This window comes from Ahaetulla prasina, chromosome 2, assembly GCF_028640845.1.
Source record: "Ahaetulla prasina isolate Xishuangbanna chromosome 2, ASM2864084v1, whole genome shotgun sequence".
Classification (NCBI taxonomy): domain Eukaryota; kingdom Metazoa; phylum Chordata; class Lepidosauria; order Squamata; family Colubridae; genus Ahaetulla; species Ahaetulla prasina.
In genome coordinates, this window is record NC_080540.1 from 273,689,555 (window position 1) to 273,706,528 (window position 16,974).

Here is a 16,974-nt window from a genome sequence, read left to right on the forward strand (position 1 = left end):
AAAAACAGAACTATAATTCCATTACTAAAGGAAAGTAAGTAATTTTTTTCCTTAAGTGAAAAATGTTAGCTGAAGGGATCATTGTACAATTGTACAATTTCTAATTTTTGTTAGGTAAGCCTAACAAAATCACAACAGACGTTTTGTTTCATGTTTGTTTCCTGCTCAAAATTGAAAGAAAATTGTATTGTCACCAACTTTTAGTTGTATGACTTCTATGAGCTCTTACACCATGCCTGCCAAACTGGTGGTCCACAGGCTGGATGCATCATGCGCAGGCCACACTCACCCCAGCTCCGCAAAAGAAAAAATGTCAGGGCAGTATATAAATTGGAATAATAAATAAATAATATAAGCCAAGCAGAGCTGTTAAGTGAGACATCCATGTGACTGCAGTGGTTCGCTCAACAACTGCAATCCTGGCTGTCCCAACTGTGGTCATTATGTAACCCCACAGTCATTAAGCCAATGGAGTAAAAAAGTTGTCTGCCAAAGGAGAGTAGGAAGCTTCCTTCTGTGTGCGGATTAGAGCTCCTGTGACAGGCTACAGAAAAGAAGCTCAGATTTTGGGGATCCAAGCTTCATTTCTGCAGTCTGCCACACTCCTTTCACTTCCATGCATGAAGGGGAACTCCAGGGCCTGCAGAAACAGGTCTCAGAATATTGAGATCTAACTTCTATTTCTGCAGTCTTTTAGAGGAGGTTCCTTTCCCTTCTGTGTAGGGAAGGGAATTCTACACTGGGCCATAGAAACAAAGCAAGGATTGATAAGATCAGAGTTTCATTTCTGCAGCCCGCCAAAGGATTTTCATGCTTCCCCCTCCCCCATGTATGGGCGGGAGGGAAATCCCTCAGCAACAGCTTTCAAGTTTCCCAGCCAGTTTCCCCACTAACTTTCTGGGAAAGCTGGCAAAAAAGATTGCAAATTGTGGGCATTTGGCACTCTGGCCGTAAGAGAAAACAGACTGTCAAGCACTCAGATCACAATAACATGACAGGGGAGGGCAACATTTTACAAAGACAGACATTTTTGACCCATCGTAACTACAGGACCACTGTTGATATTGGGGGGGGGGGGAAATGTGATTTTGTATCTAATATAAAACTTCTCTACTATATAACTCAAATACGGGATACCTTCCACTTGAAGACAACAACTATTATTTTTTTCCATTCCCATTTCCTTATTGATTCTTTGTAGGGCCGCAGACCATTTACTAATTCAATTTATGCTTTTATCTTTTTTACATTTGTCATTTGAAAACAAAGCTGTAATAAAAAAAGTATTATTAAAAGCTAAACTATTTTATATGACAATATAAAGCTGTAGAAAAGAGTACCGTCAATGAATATTTCAAGAGTCTGTTAGATAGACTATTTCTCACAGTAAATGTACCATAAATATTATTAATAGTTTTAAAGCAGTCTTTAATTGAATTTCCATACAGTTATACATAAACACACCAAAGTTTTCAATGATTTTTTAAAAAAAATACAAATGCATTTATATGCAAACAAATACAATTATGATGGAAATGGATGCTCAGAGAAATGTTTTTCCTCCAATTCCAACATTTTTCAAGTTGAAAATAATTTCATATACCGTGTCTCATCTACTGTACTATATAAAAACATGAATCCTCCCCAGTGGGGTGCTTTACATAGTTTATTTTTTCAATATTAACATTAACATCAACATTAACATTAACATACCTTAACAAATTTAAGGTATCTGTGAACTCTGCAAGAAGAACGTATTTGGGTTATTGCATAACACGTAACTGTATGGTAGAGCTTTGCTTCATTTTAAAGAAACTCTTTTGGGGGGGAGGGGGTTGTTTGTTCATTGTTGTGTTGTTGTCTAGCTTCACGTGGCTACAGTATGTTATGTATGTCAGCATTGAAGATTAATTCTTCCATGTACCCTTCAGAAAGGACATAACTATTCAGCAGAAAACACATACTAGTACCAAAGTAGACAGCAAATGGACTATTTCTTTAGCTTTCCCAAAACCAAATGCACATATATTATAGAAAAGGACTGAAAAAAACAATGCAATACAAAGTAAAGCAAAATATGTGTTTGGACCCACTGATAACGCATGAGGGTTTCCAGACCTTCCTCCTACAACTCTGCTAAACCTGTCTTGCATACTCTAGAGAGGTAATCACCAGATATGCTACACTTGCCACTTGTTTACCAGCAAGTAGATAAATGGCATGGTCATTCTACATTCTTCTGGCCCAGCAAGAAGGCTTCTGCTAAAGCTCAGGTCATCTTTTCAAAGTAAGTTCTAATGCTGCACTCAAAATTTTAATCTTTATTACATACAGCAAAGAACAAGAGAATTTAAGGGGGACGGGAAGGAAATGGAAATAGACTGAAATTCACTCTGGACAACTGTAATATTTATGACAGCCCAACAATATAAATATGGATATATGGAGAAAATGCGGGAACTGGTATTAAATTTACACTAAGAGAGAACCTTTACAAAAATAATGAACAATGAGACAGCAGCTAAAACTGCCTTATATGTTGAAAGAAAATTTTGGTAATGCACAGTGAAAAAGTAAAAAATGTTTGGGTACAAATCCATAAAATTATGTCAGAGATACTGTGCATAATAAAACCATAAATATTCCTATTGGGTTTTATGGATAAGGAACTAGAGAAGAAATATTATAAATGGTAATTGCAATGAGATTATTATATATAAAAATTTGGAATAACTATAGTGGAAGATTGGATTTTAAAATGAACTGAACTTAAAGAAATGGTGAAATTAACCAGAGAATAAACTACAAAGAATATTTTTGAAAAATTGGAAACTTTATGTGGATTTTTGTTGAAAGAAGAAAAGATCAAATTGATTATTTTGGGATTTGGCGAATAAAAAGCCATGAAATGAATGGAGAAAAGGTGAAGATGACAATTACTCAATACAGAGAAGATATAATTTTGTATTTTTTTTCCTTTTAATTCTTTTCCGTATTCTTTACTTTTTATCTTTTGTTTGTTCATTTTTACTATTTTAAAAAATTCTAATCAAAATATATTTTTAAAAATTGTAATGTTTATATTTCTGAAACTACCAGGACACTTTGTGGAAATCAGTTTTAGAATAATGGCAAACAAAATTATAGAAATATTCATCGTTGTCAAAAAAAATAACTTCCTATTTGAAAAATAAATCTGATACATATTTTCACTCAGCTTGGAGCAGATTTAATATTACCAAATAAGACCCTGTTTTATATTTTTTAAAAAAAAAAAAAAAAAAAAAAAAAAAAAAAATCAGTTTTAGAATAATGGCAAACAAAATTATAGAAATATTCATCGTTGTCAAAAAAAATAACTTCCTATTTGAAAAATAAATCTGATACATATTTTCACTCAGCTTGGAGCAGCTTTAATATTACCAAATAAGACCCTGTTTTATATTTTTTTAAAACTCTGAATTAAGCGCTTGGTCTTATTGCCATGAGCTCAAAAGCCCAATTGGGCTTATTATCAGGGGATGTCTTATTTTGGGGGGAACAGGGTATATATTTAATAATAACTAGAAGCTGCTCAGAGACAGAGAATAAGAACAGGATTGTATTTTCTGCTCATTTTCCAATAAAGACCACAACAGTAACTGAGGCAGTTTCAGTTCCTAAATCACATTTGAACTCATACTAAAATAGCGCTACAAAATCACAATTACCTGAAACTGACCATTACCTTTTATTCAAGATGTTATAGACTGCTCAGTAGCATCCAGAGTAAGTTTTTTCTGGCAGAGCTCCCTCCTTTGGGGGGGGGGGTCTTCAGTATCGATTTATGCAACAATGCATTCATCACTGCACCTGATTCAGTCAATCTTTCCTGGCTAACATAAATCAGTCATGAAGAACAGGGTCAGACAACAAAACATTGGCCTTATAATAAAACAGCTTCTCCCTGCCCTCAGGCCCTAACAACAGAAAGCCAACCAACAGAATTAGGCCAGATATGAAATCCGGCACCTAAGGCAACACCAAAGCACTTACCATTAAGTACTTAAAATGCTGCCATTGGGTTATATTAGATTTGAGCACCTCTGTCACTGGGGAGAAATTAATAAATCCTCTAGCGATGCTAGAACAATATTTGATGATATATGAAAGAAAAGACCTTTTTGTTACCATATTGTCTCATTATAAGGATGCCTTAGTACAGAATCTCAAACTCACAGCTCAAAACTGCCCAGCAATGCTCCAGACCTCAATTCACAATTATGAGCAAGCAGGCCAGAGGAAACACCTCATACAGTGAAAAACCAAGACCTATTATCTTGCCCTGGCCAGTAAGTTTTCCAGAAACAACAGGGTCTTCTCAGCTGTGCTCCCAGTTGTTGCATGCTCAGCTCCACATTGCTGAGAAATAGGAACCTGTTGTCGTGGTCTGTGGCAGTCACTGTTTCTAAGGCTGCATCAGGTTCTTTGGCAGCAGTGAAGAAAGGACTGGCCAAAAAAAAAGATAGGTTAGGAAGCTGGGGCTGCCCAAGGAAGGAAGAAAAGAAGAAAGCAGTTGAGGAGGACCTGGCTGCCCCATGATCAATGTCTTTTTACTTAATAGATTTATGTTTAATGATATATTATGCTACTTTTCATTATCGTCACTTCTTACAACTTCTATATAATTTAAAAATGGTTTTCAATCTTGTGATTCTCAGGCATATGAATATGCTGCATTCATGACAATTTAAGTTTGGGACTCTTACCTTAGTATAATCAATCCACTTAGCTGACAAATTCTCTGTCAAATATAATCTAGCACCACCTGGCAATGGGTTGGTCTACTTAGCTGCCAAAATTCCCATTGCTTCTGGAGTACCATGCAAAGTGTATGTAGTTGGAAAGAGCCTTAGGAACAAGACCACTTTTCTGCCCAATCAGGTTTTCAACAGCATCAGCACTTCTAACTCTAAAACGTATCATTCACAACATTGCAAAATCAATTAAGCTCTTTAAATCTTTCGGAAAAGGCCATCTAACTAGTCCTCCACACTTTTAAAAATAAAACTTTTTAAATATGGCCATTTTTTCTAAATATGCTCGGTTTTAAATTATCGTTTTAATTGTACATTTCTGTGTTTTTATTTTTGGCTGCCCTGAGTCCTTCGGGAGAAGGGCGGTATAAAAATTTAATAAATAAATAAATAAATAAAATAGAAAAACTGATGTCACAAGCTTAAATTTAACCATGAATTGATTTGATTAGGATGAAGACAACCAAACTCCACATATTTTCATGAACTCTACGTCAATACTATACTATCATAATCAAAGGCAAAATCTAAATGGAAGTTATGTTCTCCTGTACATGGTTTGATAAATTTGAACGCTCCAATAGTTGTCATGAAAACCATGATTTATGGTTATACACCAACAGCAATGCAGATGTTGCAGTCTCTCATCACCACATTCTTGAAGTTGTTCAGTGCCACCTCTGAAACTCTTCAATTATTTTGAGCAGTACACTAGCAACCACCTGACTATAATCATGGTTGTAACAGAACAACCAAATGTTGTACTGTAGTATTCCTAATAGAAGCATTATTAATGTTCTAAAGCAGGGCTCTCCAACCTTGGTCACTTTAAGACTTGTGGACTTCAACTCAAAGCAAAGCTGGCTAAGGAATTCTGGGAATTGAAGTCCACAAGTCTTAAAGTGACCAAGGTTGGAGACCCCTGTTCTAAAGAATTAGGTATAATGACTGTCATGGCCAACCCAAACTGGAAGACTCTGCAATCAGGAAGTCTGCTTTGAATATAATGATTTCAACTTCAGAAGACAATAAACTATTGAGACTGGCCTCAGCAGCAATAATCAAGAGAAACTCCACTCACAACCAGGATTTGGTTGACTGCCCAACCCTCAAGATTACCAGACTCTATATGTGAGCCAAGCAAAAGCAAAAGTACTCTATGTACTTCTCTACCTGGTAATGGCATTCCTAGCTTTGATTGACTCTCACCTGACAGAGACTCTACTTAAGAGTCAGCATTAGTTGAGTCTTAATTGGGTACCATCATTCTACCAGATTTCCATGTTCCTAAAGCCCTGAATCTCCTGCCTCTCAACATTTCAGTTGTTCTGAACCTAGGTTGGCTGACAATCTTTGGATCATGACCTGGCAGCCCTGTTGCTACTTGGAACTTGTTTGCATACAATCTCATATATGATTGAGATTTTGTTGAGGTGCACTTACACTTACGTATGAAGTCTGCTTGCTATTGTACTTCAACCAGAAATAAAGCCTGAAATACATGGCCTAAAATGTAACAGTAAGTATGTCAACTGAAACTGATAAAATACTTTTTAGCTGTAATTGTCAAAGTGACATTGAAAAGCAAAGAGAGCATAACCAGTGGTGGGATTCAGCCAGTTCGCACCACTTCGGGAGAACTGGTTGTTAACTTTCTGAGTAGTTTGGCAAACTGGTTATTGGAAGAAATCATTAGGGCAGAGAACCGGTTGTTAAATTATTTGAATCCCACCACTGAGCATAACTATATAGTTAAATTATCACTCTCACCATTAAAACAGACTGGATTACGATGTCAACAAAAAGATGCAAAGACCTTATTCCCAAATCAGTCCAATAAGCCATTATTAGCATTTCAGCCTCAAGTCTATAGGCAGTCCTCACTTAGCTATCCTAATTGGGACTGGAATTTCAATTGTTAAGCAATGCAGTTCATTAGGTGGAATATCAGGAGTCCACACTGCTTAGCCAGAGCAGTTCCAATAGTTCTAGGATAGCAGGCTTCAGTGACAGATGGAAGACAAGCCCAGCATGACTGACTTCTTAGGCCAATATTCCCCAAACTTTTCCCTTCATTACCCAAAACCACTTACCAGAAAGTCCATTTTAAAGTAAAACACTTTATTAATTTAAATATCCATATTTATTTATTTATTTGTTTGTTTGTTCAAATTTATATACCGCCCTATCTCCCTAGGGACTCAGGGCGGTTCACAGGCAATTAAAAAACAGACATATAAATACAATTTAAAATCAGACATAAAAAACTTATTCAATAGCCAGATTGATAAAAACAATATAAATACTAAAAAACCCCATAAAACCAATAAATTTAAAAACTAACCCAGCCCCGCGCAAATAAATAGGTGTGTTTTGAGCTCGCGACGAAAGGTTCGGAGGTCCGGAAGTTGACGAAGTCCTGGAGGGAGTTCGTTCCAGAGGGTGGGAGCCCCCACAGAGAAGGCCCTTCCCCTGGGTGTCGCCAGACGGCACTGCCTAGCCGACGGCACCCTGAGGAGTCCCTCTCTGTGAGAGCGGACGGGTCGGTGAGAGGTACTCGGTAACAGCAGGCGGTCCCGTAAGTAACCCGGCCCTATGCCATGGAGCGCTTTAAAGATTGTCACCAAAACCTTGAAGCGCACCCGGAAGGCCACAGGTAGCCAGTGCAGTCTGCGCAGGATAGGTGTCACACGGGAGCCACGAGGGGCTCCCTCTATCACCCGCGCAGCTGCATTCTGGACTAACTGAAGCCTCCAGATGCCCCTCAAGGGGAGCCCCATGTAGAGAGCATTGCAGTAATCCAAACGAGACGTCACGAGGGCGTGAGTGACTGTGCACAAGGCATCCCGGTCTAGAAAGGGGCGCAACTGGCGCACCAGGCGAACCTGGTGGAAAGCTCTCCTGGAGACGGCCGTCAGGTGGTCTTCAAAAGACAGCCGTTCATCCAGGAGAACGCCCAAGTTGCGCACCCTCTCCATCGGGGCCAGTGACTCGCTCCCAACAGTCAGCCGTGGACTCAGCTGACTGTACCGGGATGCCGGCATCCACAGCCACTCCGTCTTGGAGGGATTGAGCTTGAGCCTGTTTCTCCCCATCCAGACCCGTACGGCTTCCAAACACCGGGACAGCACTTCGATAGCTTCATTGGGGTGGCCCGGTGTGGAAAAGTACAGCTGGGTGTCATCAGCGTACAGCTGGTACCTCACACCGAAGCCACTGATGATCTCACCCAGCGGCTTCATATAGATGTTGAACAGAAGGGGCGAGAGAATCAACCCCTGCGGCACCCCACAAGTGAGGCGCCGGGGGGCCGACCTCTGCCCCCCCGTCAACACCGTCTGCGACCGGTCGGAGAGATAGGAGGAGAACCACCGATAAACGGTGCCTCTCACTCCCAATCCCTCCAACCGGCGCAGCAGGATACCATGGTCGATGGTATCAAAAGCCGCTGAGAGGTCTAATAGGACCAGGGCAGAGGAACAACCCCTATCCCTGGCCCTCCAGAGATCATCCACCAACGCGACCAAAGCCGTCTCAGTGCTGTAACCGGGCCGGAAGCCAGACTGGAACGGGTCTAGATAGACAGTTTCCTCCAGGTGCAGGGGAAACTGATATGCCACCATACTCTCTACAACCTTCGCCGCGAAGCGAAGGTTGAAGACCGGACGATAGTTACCTAAAACAGCCGGGTCCAGGGAAGGCTTCTTGAGGATTGTTAATGGGTTAATTCAGGGGTTGGCAACCTTAAACACTCAAAGAGCCATTTGGACCTATTTCCCACAGGAAAGAAAATATCGGGAGCCACAAAAACCTTTTGTCATCTAAAATGAAGATAACACTGCACATATCGTTTTTTACCTTTATGCTATCTGTAGTTTTGTATTTATAAAATCAATGTCCTGCTACAAAGAAAACACATTTTTATTTCTGCATGCAACAAAAACATTTTGAACTCCAAAAAAAAAAATGGGTCGAAAAGCTCAATAAATCAAGTGCTGGCGGGTGTCACACATTGGCGGTTGTGACACATATTTTGAGTGAAAGCCGCAGCAGAGGGATGAAAGAGCCACATGAGGCTCCAGAGCTGCAGGTTGCAGTCCCCTGGGTTAATTGTTACCAATGAAAAAACACTGTTATCCAATTTGGGATAGCAAAGGAGCTTTTTCAAGAAGCAACCAAACTATCTGGTTTTTCTTTGAAGACTTTCACTTCTTATCCAACTGGCTTCTTCAGCTCTGACTGAATGGTGGGGAATGGAAGGATTTATACTCCTTGCAGACAGCTGGTCATTTGCATTCTTTTTAGTGAGCATTAAGGCAGGGGTGTAAAACTGGTGACCCATGGGCCAGATACATCACATGCATGCCATACCCACCACAGCCCCGCAAAGGAGAAAAACATCACAAAACATTATGTGATGACATGACATCACAAATTTGACACCCATGCCAAATTAAGGCCACCTGGAGGTTTTTCTGTGTCATCAGGGTCACCTAACTGGTGCAAATGGGTGTGGCGCCTTCTTGGAACTGTTGAAAGGACTGTGTTGTAGACTGGAGTTAGATAATGTCATATCCCTCCCCCTCTGTTGAGAGAGGGCTGATCAATTTTGACATAGATGGCCTCTTTGACCCCTCTTTCAAACCAGTGGTCCTCTCTGTCCAAAATGTGGACTTTGCTGTCTTCAAAAGAGTGGCCTTTCTCTTTTAAGTGTAGATGGATTGCTGAATCTAGTCCTGATGGGTTTGTTCTCCCATGTTGTGCCATGTGTTTATGAAGTAGTTGTTTTGTTTCACCAATATACAGCTCTGCATATGGCTCACTGCATTGTACTGCATATACCACTTTACTCAGTTTGTGTCTGGGTCTTTTATTCTTGGGGTGGATGCAAATGACCAGAATGCAAATGAGCAGCTGTCTGCAAGGAGTATAAATCCTTCCATTCCCCACCATCCAGTCAGAGCTGAAGAGCTTTCTTGGATAAAAAGCAAAATGTCTTCAAAGACAAACCAGAAAGTCCATTTGCCTCTTGGAAAAAAAAAACTTTTGGGACAACTATGACCTGGATGACTGAGAATCTCCATAGACAATTTGGGGTAATTTATCCAGGGTTGTTGTTTTTTTTCCCCTGCTTGCTTTTGTCCCCAGCCTTTCTCCTGCAGAGTTCAAAAGGAGCCAGCAGCTTCCAACACACTGAAACCCAGACCTGTTCTCCAGCAGTGCTTCTGGTGCACATTCTGCAGCTCACATTGGAAGCTGCTGGCCCATCACATTGCTTCGCAGAGGAAGCCTGAGCCAATAGCAATGATTGGTCCAGAAAATCTAATATTAGTAGTTTTAGCTTTGGTTATAGTTTAGTAATAAAATAACCACTCTGTGCACCTGATAAAATGGATTGCAGGTTGAGTTTACACCTTTTATAAAATGTGCTAGTCAGAAAAGGCATTAGCACACTAACATTGCTGACCCATTCACACTAACTTGAATAAAGTTCAGGACAAAGAGATTCATCCAGAGGAATAGCAGTGCGTATAATGGCCTTTTCTTTCAGACTGATTTTGCAGCAATAAAGAAACTGATAAACTTATTCAGAATAAAATCCCCAAATATGATTTTTTTTAAAAACAAAACCATAGGTGGGCAGATTCTCTTCTCTCCCACATTCTCAAATCATTCTGAAAAATCATTCCAAGTCTACAAAATATATTGAAAGAAGAAGTTCTATGGTATTTGCATTTTATTGAGTTTCACTTTTGCTTTTTAAAATATGTCAAAACATTCAAACAAAAACATGTTTTTATTGCATAAAACATGATTTTGTGATTGTTAGTTATATAATTTTAATTACACTAAGTATGTCAAAGGAATGATTTCATAAGTATCAGCTAAATTTATGAATTTAAGTGATTCTTCTTGAATATTTTGTTTAACAGAGCAATACTGTATGTTTAATACTTCCTCTTTTATTACTTGAATAGTTTATAATCTGAGATAGACCATGTAGCTCCTTCCTCTTTCCTTCTACTTGCTCCATTCCTCCAATTTATGTATGTTGAAAATTTCATACAGACTTTCCAGATTTCATTAGGTCCAGTTATTTCATCTCTATCTGGACTCCTTTTGTCTCATGTTATCTATCATTAAAACATTTATTGGGTGTGTTTTTCCTTTTCTGAAAATTTAAGCAGAACATATTGCTATGGCATGTGGGCATGGACTAATTTCATTTTACCATCTCAGTTTGGTATCCCCGATACCAAATATTCTTCTTTATGGTTATTAAATAGATTTTAAAATCTCAGCTTCTAAAAACAGTATCTGTTAAGTCCTTTTTGGACACTTGAAATGATAACCAATCTAACCAGCTCAAGATTGACCCACCCTTCCCTTCTTCCAAGGTTGGTAAAATGAGGACCTGGACTGTTGGGGACAATATGCTGACTCTGTAAACTGCTTAGAGAGGGCTGTAAAGCACTGGGAAGTGGTATATAAGTCTAAGTGCTATTGCCTAATAGCTATTGCTAAACATTATTAATAAAATTAAAGGAAGATGTCACTGAAAACCACACAGGTTACTTCTGGCCATAACCTGCCCGTTCCCTTCCTCATTATTTCAGCAGCAAAATATAAATATAGCAAAACTCAATGGCACTGTAACTTAAAAGACTTAGTCCTGATTATTTTAACAGATTGGTTTTATACAGATAGTTCTCAGTCTACAACAGTTTATTTAGTGACCTGAGAGTTACAACAGCACTGAAAAAAGTAACTTATAACCATTTTTCACACTTATCTTTGCAGCATCCCCATGGTCACATGATCATGCTTGGCATATTTATGATGGTTGCAGTGTCCCAGGGTCATGTGATCAGCTTTTGTGACCTTCTGAAAAGCAAAGTCAATGGGGAATCCAGATTCACTTAACAACCGTGTTACTAATTTAACAAATGCAGTGATTCCCTTAACAACTGTGGCAAGAAAAGTCATAAAATGGAGCAAACTTACTTAACGAATGTTTCACTTAGCAACGTAATTTTGGCCTCAATTGTGATTGTAATTCGAGGACTCAGATGACTTACAAAATGCACCTTCCCTTCCCCTTGCAGCTCTGTCAAAAAACCCTCTATTTTAGAAGGGAGATGGTAGGACTGGACTATTGATGTACTAGGGAAACCAGTATAAACTGCCTCCCTTCTGTTCTAATGGAAGTCTATGCTACATAAATCTCTCACATGAATGAAACAACAATTTCTATTTGCCTAAAAACAAATTTGTTTCCAATCCATTGTTTGAGCAATCTGCAAGTCAATATGTATTTGGCATTCAAAGTGACACACCAAAACATACAAATAAAATAACGTCTTCTATCTTTATGCAAATTTATGACCATCTGTATTTCACACTGAGAAAATTCTAAGACTTAACATGAATACACTCAGGGGGAAAAAATAGAACCAGAACCAGAAGTGGAGTATATTACCCAAGATCATAGCCAATTAATGTATGATAACTCCAAAAACACTTCATCAAAATTGCAAGTCCATGGTTATTGACTCAATTAAACAGTCTAACAGTCTAACACTCAGAGAAAATTTATATGGCAGCTACAGTTTGCTGTAAGCATAACATTGTTACTGTCACAAAGGATGTATCTGAAAAAATACACAAATAACATAGGACAAGCCTGAACCAAAATACTTTTGGTGGCAGCTGTAGAAACAGATTCAAATCCCAATTTACTGAATGTGCTTTCTAATCATTGTCTTATGGGAAACTGAAACAACAGGACTTCCAACATTGACAGTACATACAGACCTACAGATCTCTCTTTAAAGAAAGGCTGAATTATTATCAGATTCATATATTTTTCATCGTAATCCCACTACTAGTTAATACAGTATTTATTTATTTATTTATTTATTTATTTGCTTTTCTTTCAAAGGATGCAGCTGGAAAGGTACAGAAAGGCTTGCCTTGACAGGAATGAATTACCAGGAAAACATTACAACTTTACGCAGGAACACATAAGACTTCATAGGCCCTCTGGGCATTATCCAATGAAAGGCCTGGATCCACATGTTTAGGTTATTTTACTTATTTCCAGGGTCACTGCAGATAGGCTCTTAATACCACCTCTTTAAACTGAGTCATAGAAAAAGTGTCAAAGAAAAGTATTTATTCAAACAGGCTACAATTGTAAAATGTTGATTACGATTTCTAAAATACATTGTATATATTATTTTTCTGATCAAAACTAAAGGTTTTGTACAGAAATAAAGGGAATACAGGACCAATGCAGTGTTCTGAAAGATCAATTAAAAATGTAATACACAACTAAAGAAAATAGATCAGATAATTTACTGTCATAAACTCTCAATTTTCGGGAGTAAGAATCCCAATAAATCATTTTACACTAAACTAATGGACTTTAATGACATCAGAATTAGCCAAAACTGCATCAAGAGACACAAATTTTCAAAACAGTGGCTAAAGTTTTCTAGGTTTTTGAGTGGAAAAGATTCCAACAGTTCAAAATACGAATGTGAAGTTTTACAGCTGTAACTTTCATAGTTATACATTTTTGTCCCCTTCAGCATTTAAAGTCAAGGCTAGGAATTAATATTGTTTTTGAAATGACCCTTTTGTGTAAAAGGACTACAGGTACTGTACTCTATTTCAAGTTCATGACTAAGCCATATAAGGAAGTTAAATTTCATTGCCATCTATTTTATTGAATATTGTTGGATGACAAAGTAAATCTTTGCTCAGATCATGCTATCAACTGTAAAAAGGGCTTACCAGTATATATTTTACTCTGACAAAGCTAACTGGAGTGGGGGAAAAATATGTGTTTTCAAGACAAAACATACTTTACTTACAGTTATCAGTTATATAATTTACAATTTTGCTCAATTCACTTTAAATAAAACATTCAATTCTTGCCTAATCAAGATTAAGTAATTCTACAAGTGGTATATTTTAATTCCATACAAAAAAATCAAAGATTTTTGTTTCACGAAAACTTTTAAAAATCTTTTAAAACTACCTTCATATGTGTTTCCTGATTACCTAATTATTCTCAAATTAAAATATCTAGTCCAAAGAGCATTTGTTTCCTTTTTTAGATTGTTATTATAGATTTGGTATACTAACTACAACTTTCATAAGACTCTTGGAAAGTTTTCGACTAATTTACCCAAAAAACAAGTTGTTTAATCGGAATTGGAAATAGCTATCGAATATCTTCAAACTGCAGATCTTGGAAGAGAAACTACAACTCTCATAAGCAGTTCATCAGGCCTTTCCAGCTGTATGAACTTACTCCTTTAACTACCCGAGGAGGAAATCGATCTTCCCTGTCTTAACTTTTCTAATCTATAAGAGAAAAAGAATTTCAACTATAATATCAACAGATGAAGGGGAAAAGATGCCATTTCAGAAATAAGTTTCAACTGACTCACGAATGCATAATCAAGCAGTCCCATTGCAATACACTACCTTCCACTGTGGAACAAAGAAATTCCTGTTGAGAAGCTTTAGCCCCGTTCCGCCCCCACCCCCCAAACACCAAATCCGCTCTCTTTCACTTTACTTCAGCCACGAACCAAGTAGCGAGGCAGATCCGTCTATTGCAACTTTTCACAGGATTAAGGGAGTGAACTCCAATACTTGTATTATAAAGTCAATTATGCGAGGAAGCAGATCAGGATCTCGGGCGGGGGGAGTACTTTCCCCTCCCGCGCAAAGCAATTTTCCTAGCAACATTCAACCACCCCAACTCCACGTACAAATTCGGACTTTTGACGACGATTTTCGCCCACCTTACACTTCGGCCGTCCAGGTTTCCTCCATCTACAAGCGGGTCCCTTTCGCCACTCCGCGATGCTTTAAATCCAAATCAAGTTTTTCTCGAGTTTAAAAACAAACAAAAAAAGGAGAGGAGAGAAGCCGAGGAGGAGAAGGCCAACCTCGGCGAGGGCAGCGGGACACGACCGAAAGGAGGCCACAGAGAAGCGAGGCTGGAGGGGAAGGGGGGGAGGTCTTTTTTTTTTTTTCCCCTTTCCTTCCCAGCCGTTTCACTTTTCCGAAGAGGGGAAGGAGGTCTCGGTGGGTCCTGGGCGTCTTCGCCCTCTTTCCGCTCTGACAAATACGCGGTTTCAGGTGCTTCACACACACCGCCCAGTCCCGGCTTTAGAGTCACTTCCTGCCCTCTCAAGGGGGCGGCGGCGGCAGCGGCGGCTAAGAGCAACAACGGGGCCGCAGTGCCTGCGCAGCAGCCTGGCTTGGTTCTTCGGAAGCGGGAGGCCGATCTCTCTCACACTCCCCCCCCCCCTCCACCTCCGGCTTCTTCTGCGTCCGCTTCGTAGGCCGGGCCCCGGATGCCGTAGCAGCAGCAGCGCCTGCCGCAGCCCCCCGTTAGCGCCGCCGTCGCTGTTCCTGCCCGAGCCGCCGCACGCGGTGGGGGAGAAAAAAAGCAGCGCTCCCGTGAGCTTTCCCCGCTTTCCTTTCTTTCTTCCCCCTCGCCTCCGCTCGCTCACTCCTCGGTCTATCTCTCCTTCGCACGCCCGGCTCCTCCTCTCCACACTTCCCCCTTCCTTCCTCTCGCCTTTCCCGCCCCTCTCTCGCTCGGCAGCTCCCTCCGTGGGCGCCCGCCGGCGACTCGCTCCAGCGTCTCCGCCGCGTTCCCCAGAGAGAAGGGCGGCGGCGGCGGGAGTGCAAGCAGGCAAGAGCGAGGGAGGGCGCTCGCGACCCACGAGGGCGGCGGGAGCGGTGCTGCTACTACTACGATTAGCACCGCCGCTGAGCCGGGGAGGGGAGTAGGAGGGGGGGGGGAGAGAGACCGCAGCGCCGCCCAGACAGCCAAGCGTGACTGAATGATACTCTCCTCCTACTCCCCCGCCGGAGCAGCGCCAGTCTCTCCTCCTCCTCTTCTCCCCCCCCCCACCTCAGACTTTCAGCCTCGGAGCCAGACAACAAGTCTAGAACCAAGGCGAAGCGAGGGGCAAGCGCGACTTAGCCAATCCGGAGAGAGGAGCCGCTAGCAACAGCCAATGACCCTGCTCGGAAGGGCGGCCGCGAAGGGAAGAAGATCATGTTAGGATGTGTAGGAAAGAAAAGAAGAAAAAAAGCGGCGGGGGGGGGGAGCGGGGGAGAGGAAGAGGTGGTGAGGTAGAGAGTTCCAACCACCGAGGAGGATCTCGGGTTTGTCGTGGAGTGTTTTCTGCCAGGGGAATATGAGGAAAGGTTGAAGGCGAGATTAGATATGTGGGGAGGTGGGGGGTGGGGGGTGGAAGAGTTGTGGGCCTTGAAAAGCTATTACGGGGATGGGGGGGAAATGGCATGGGAAAGGAAGGAGCGGGTTGAGTTAATTTACAAATGTCGTTAAGGAAGAGGAAGGAGGGCTACTAAACCCTTGAGTTACTATTGAGGAGCTATGAGGAAAAGGTATCCCAGAGGTGGAAAACACCGGATCGGGAACCGTTTTGGCAAGATCGCCTATTGTTAATGTGACACCGACTTGGCTTTATGCAATATTGGGGTAGTTATGTAAAATAATGTTTGAAGCAGCCTTTTCTAACCAGAAATGCTCTCCAGAGGTGTTGGAGAAGTCTGATCTATCTGATCCCAGCCAAAATGCCAGTAGACCATAATAAGATGGCATGTAAAGGGGTTTCTGGGCCAGTCAGGAGGATTTCTGCATGCATACATATCTATCAGTATAGCCGTCCCACCCACTCCCTCCACAGTCAACAATGTGCAAAGAGTGGAAGAAAAGGCAAATTCGGGAGGGGTTGTGGTTTTGTGTGCTGCCTGTATCCTGCGGATGGGGCTTTGCTTGTTTGCATGGCCCCGTTTCTGGCATGCCACAGACCAGTGCTGGTCCACGGACTGAGATTTGGGACCCTTGTTTTAACTAGCCAATTCTCTCAGAGCTAGAGAGAAAGGCTTTTGCCTAAATTATCAATCAGCATTGAAATGAATTGATAAGTCAACGTCAACAATAGCACCAGACTAGAAACCAGGAGATCATGAGTTCAAGTCCCACCTTTGCCATGAAAATCAACTATGTGATCTTGGGCCAGCCATTCTCTCAGCCCAACCCACCTAACAGGGTTATTGTTGTGGGGAAATAGGAGGAGGATGGTGGATCACCGCGTTGAGTTATTTGTAAATGTAG

At 40.8% G+C, this 16,974-nt stretch overlaps 1 protein-coding gene across 2 annotated transcripts in view; it reads right to left on the reverse strand.

The window, feature by feature from the left end:
• The window catches only part of ERBIN (erbb2 interacting protein), an 86,215-nt gene extending 70,310 nt beyond the window's left edge, over positions 1 to 15,905 (reverse strand). Inside the window, exon 1 of one of the 2 annotated variants that reach the window (XM_058169509.1) lies at positions 14,618 to 15,905. The gene's annotated coding sequence lies outside the window, so the exon portion shown is untranslated. The remainder of the gene's footprint in view (positions 1 to 14,617) is intronic. The other variant, XM_058169510.1, reaches the window with a different exon arrangement.
• Between the last annotated feature and the right edge of the window lie 1,069 nt (positions 15,906 to 16,974).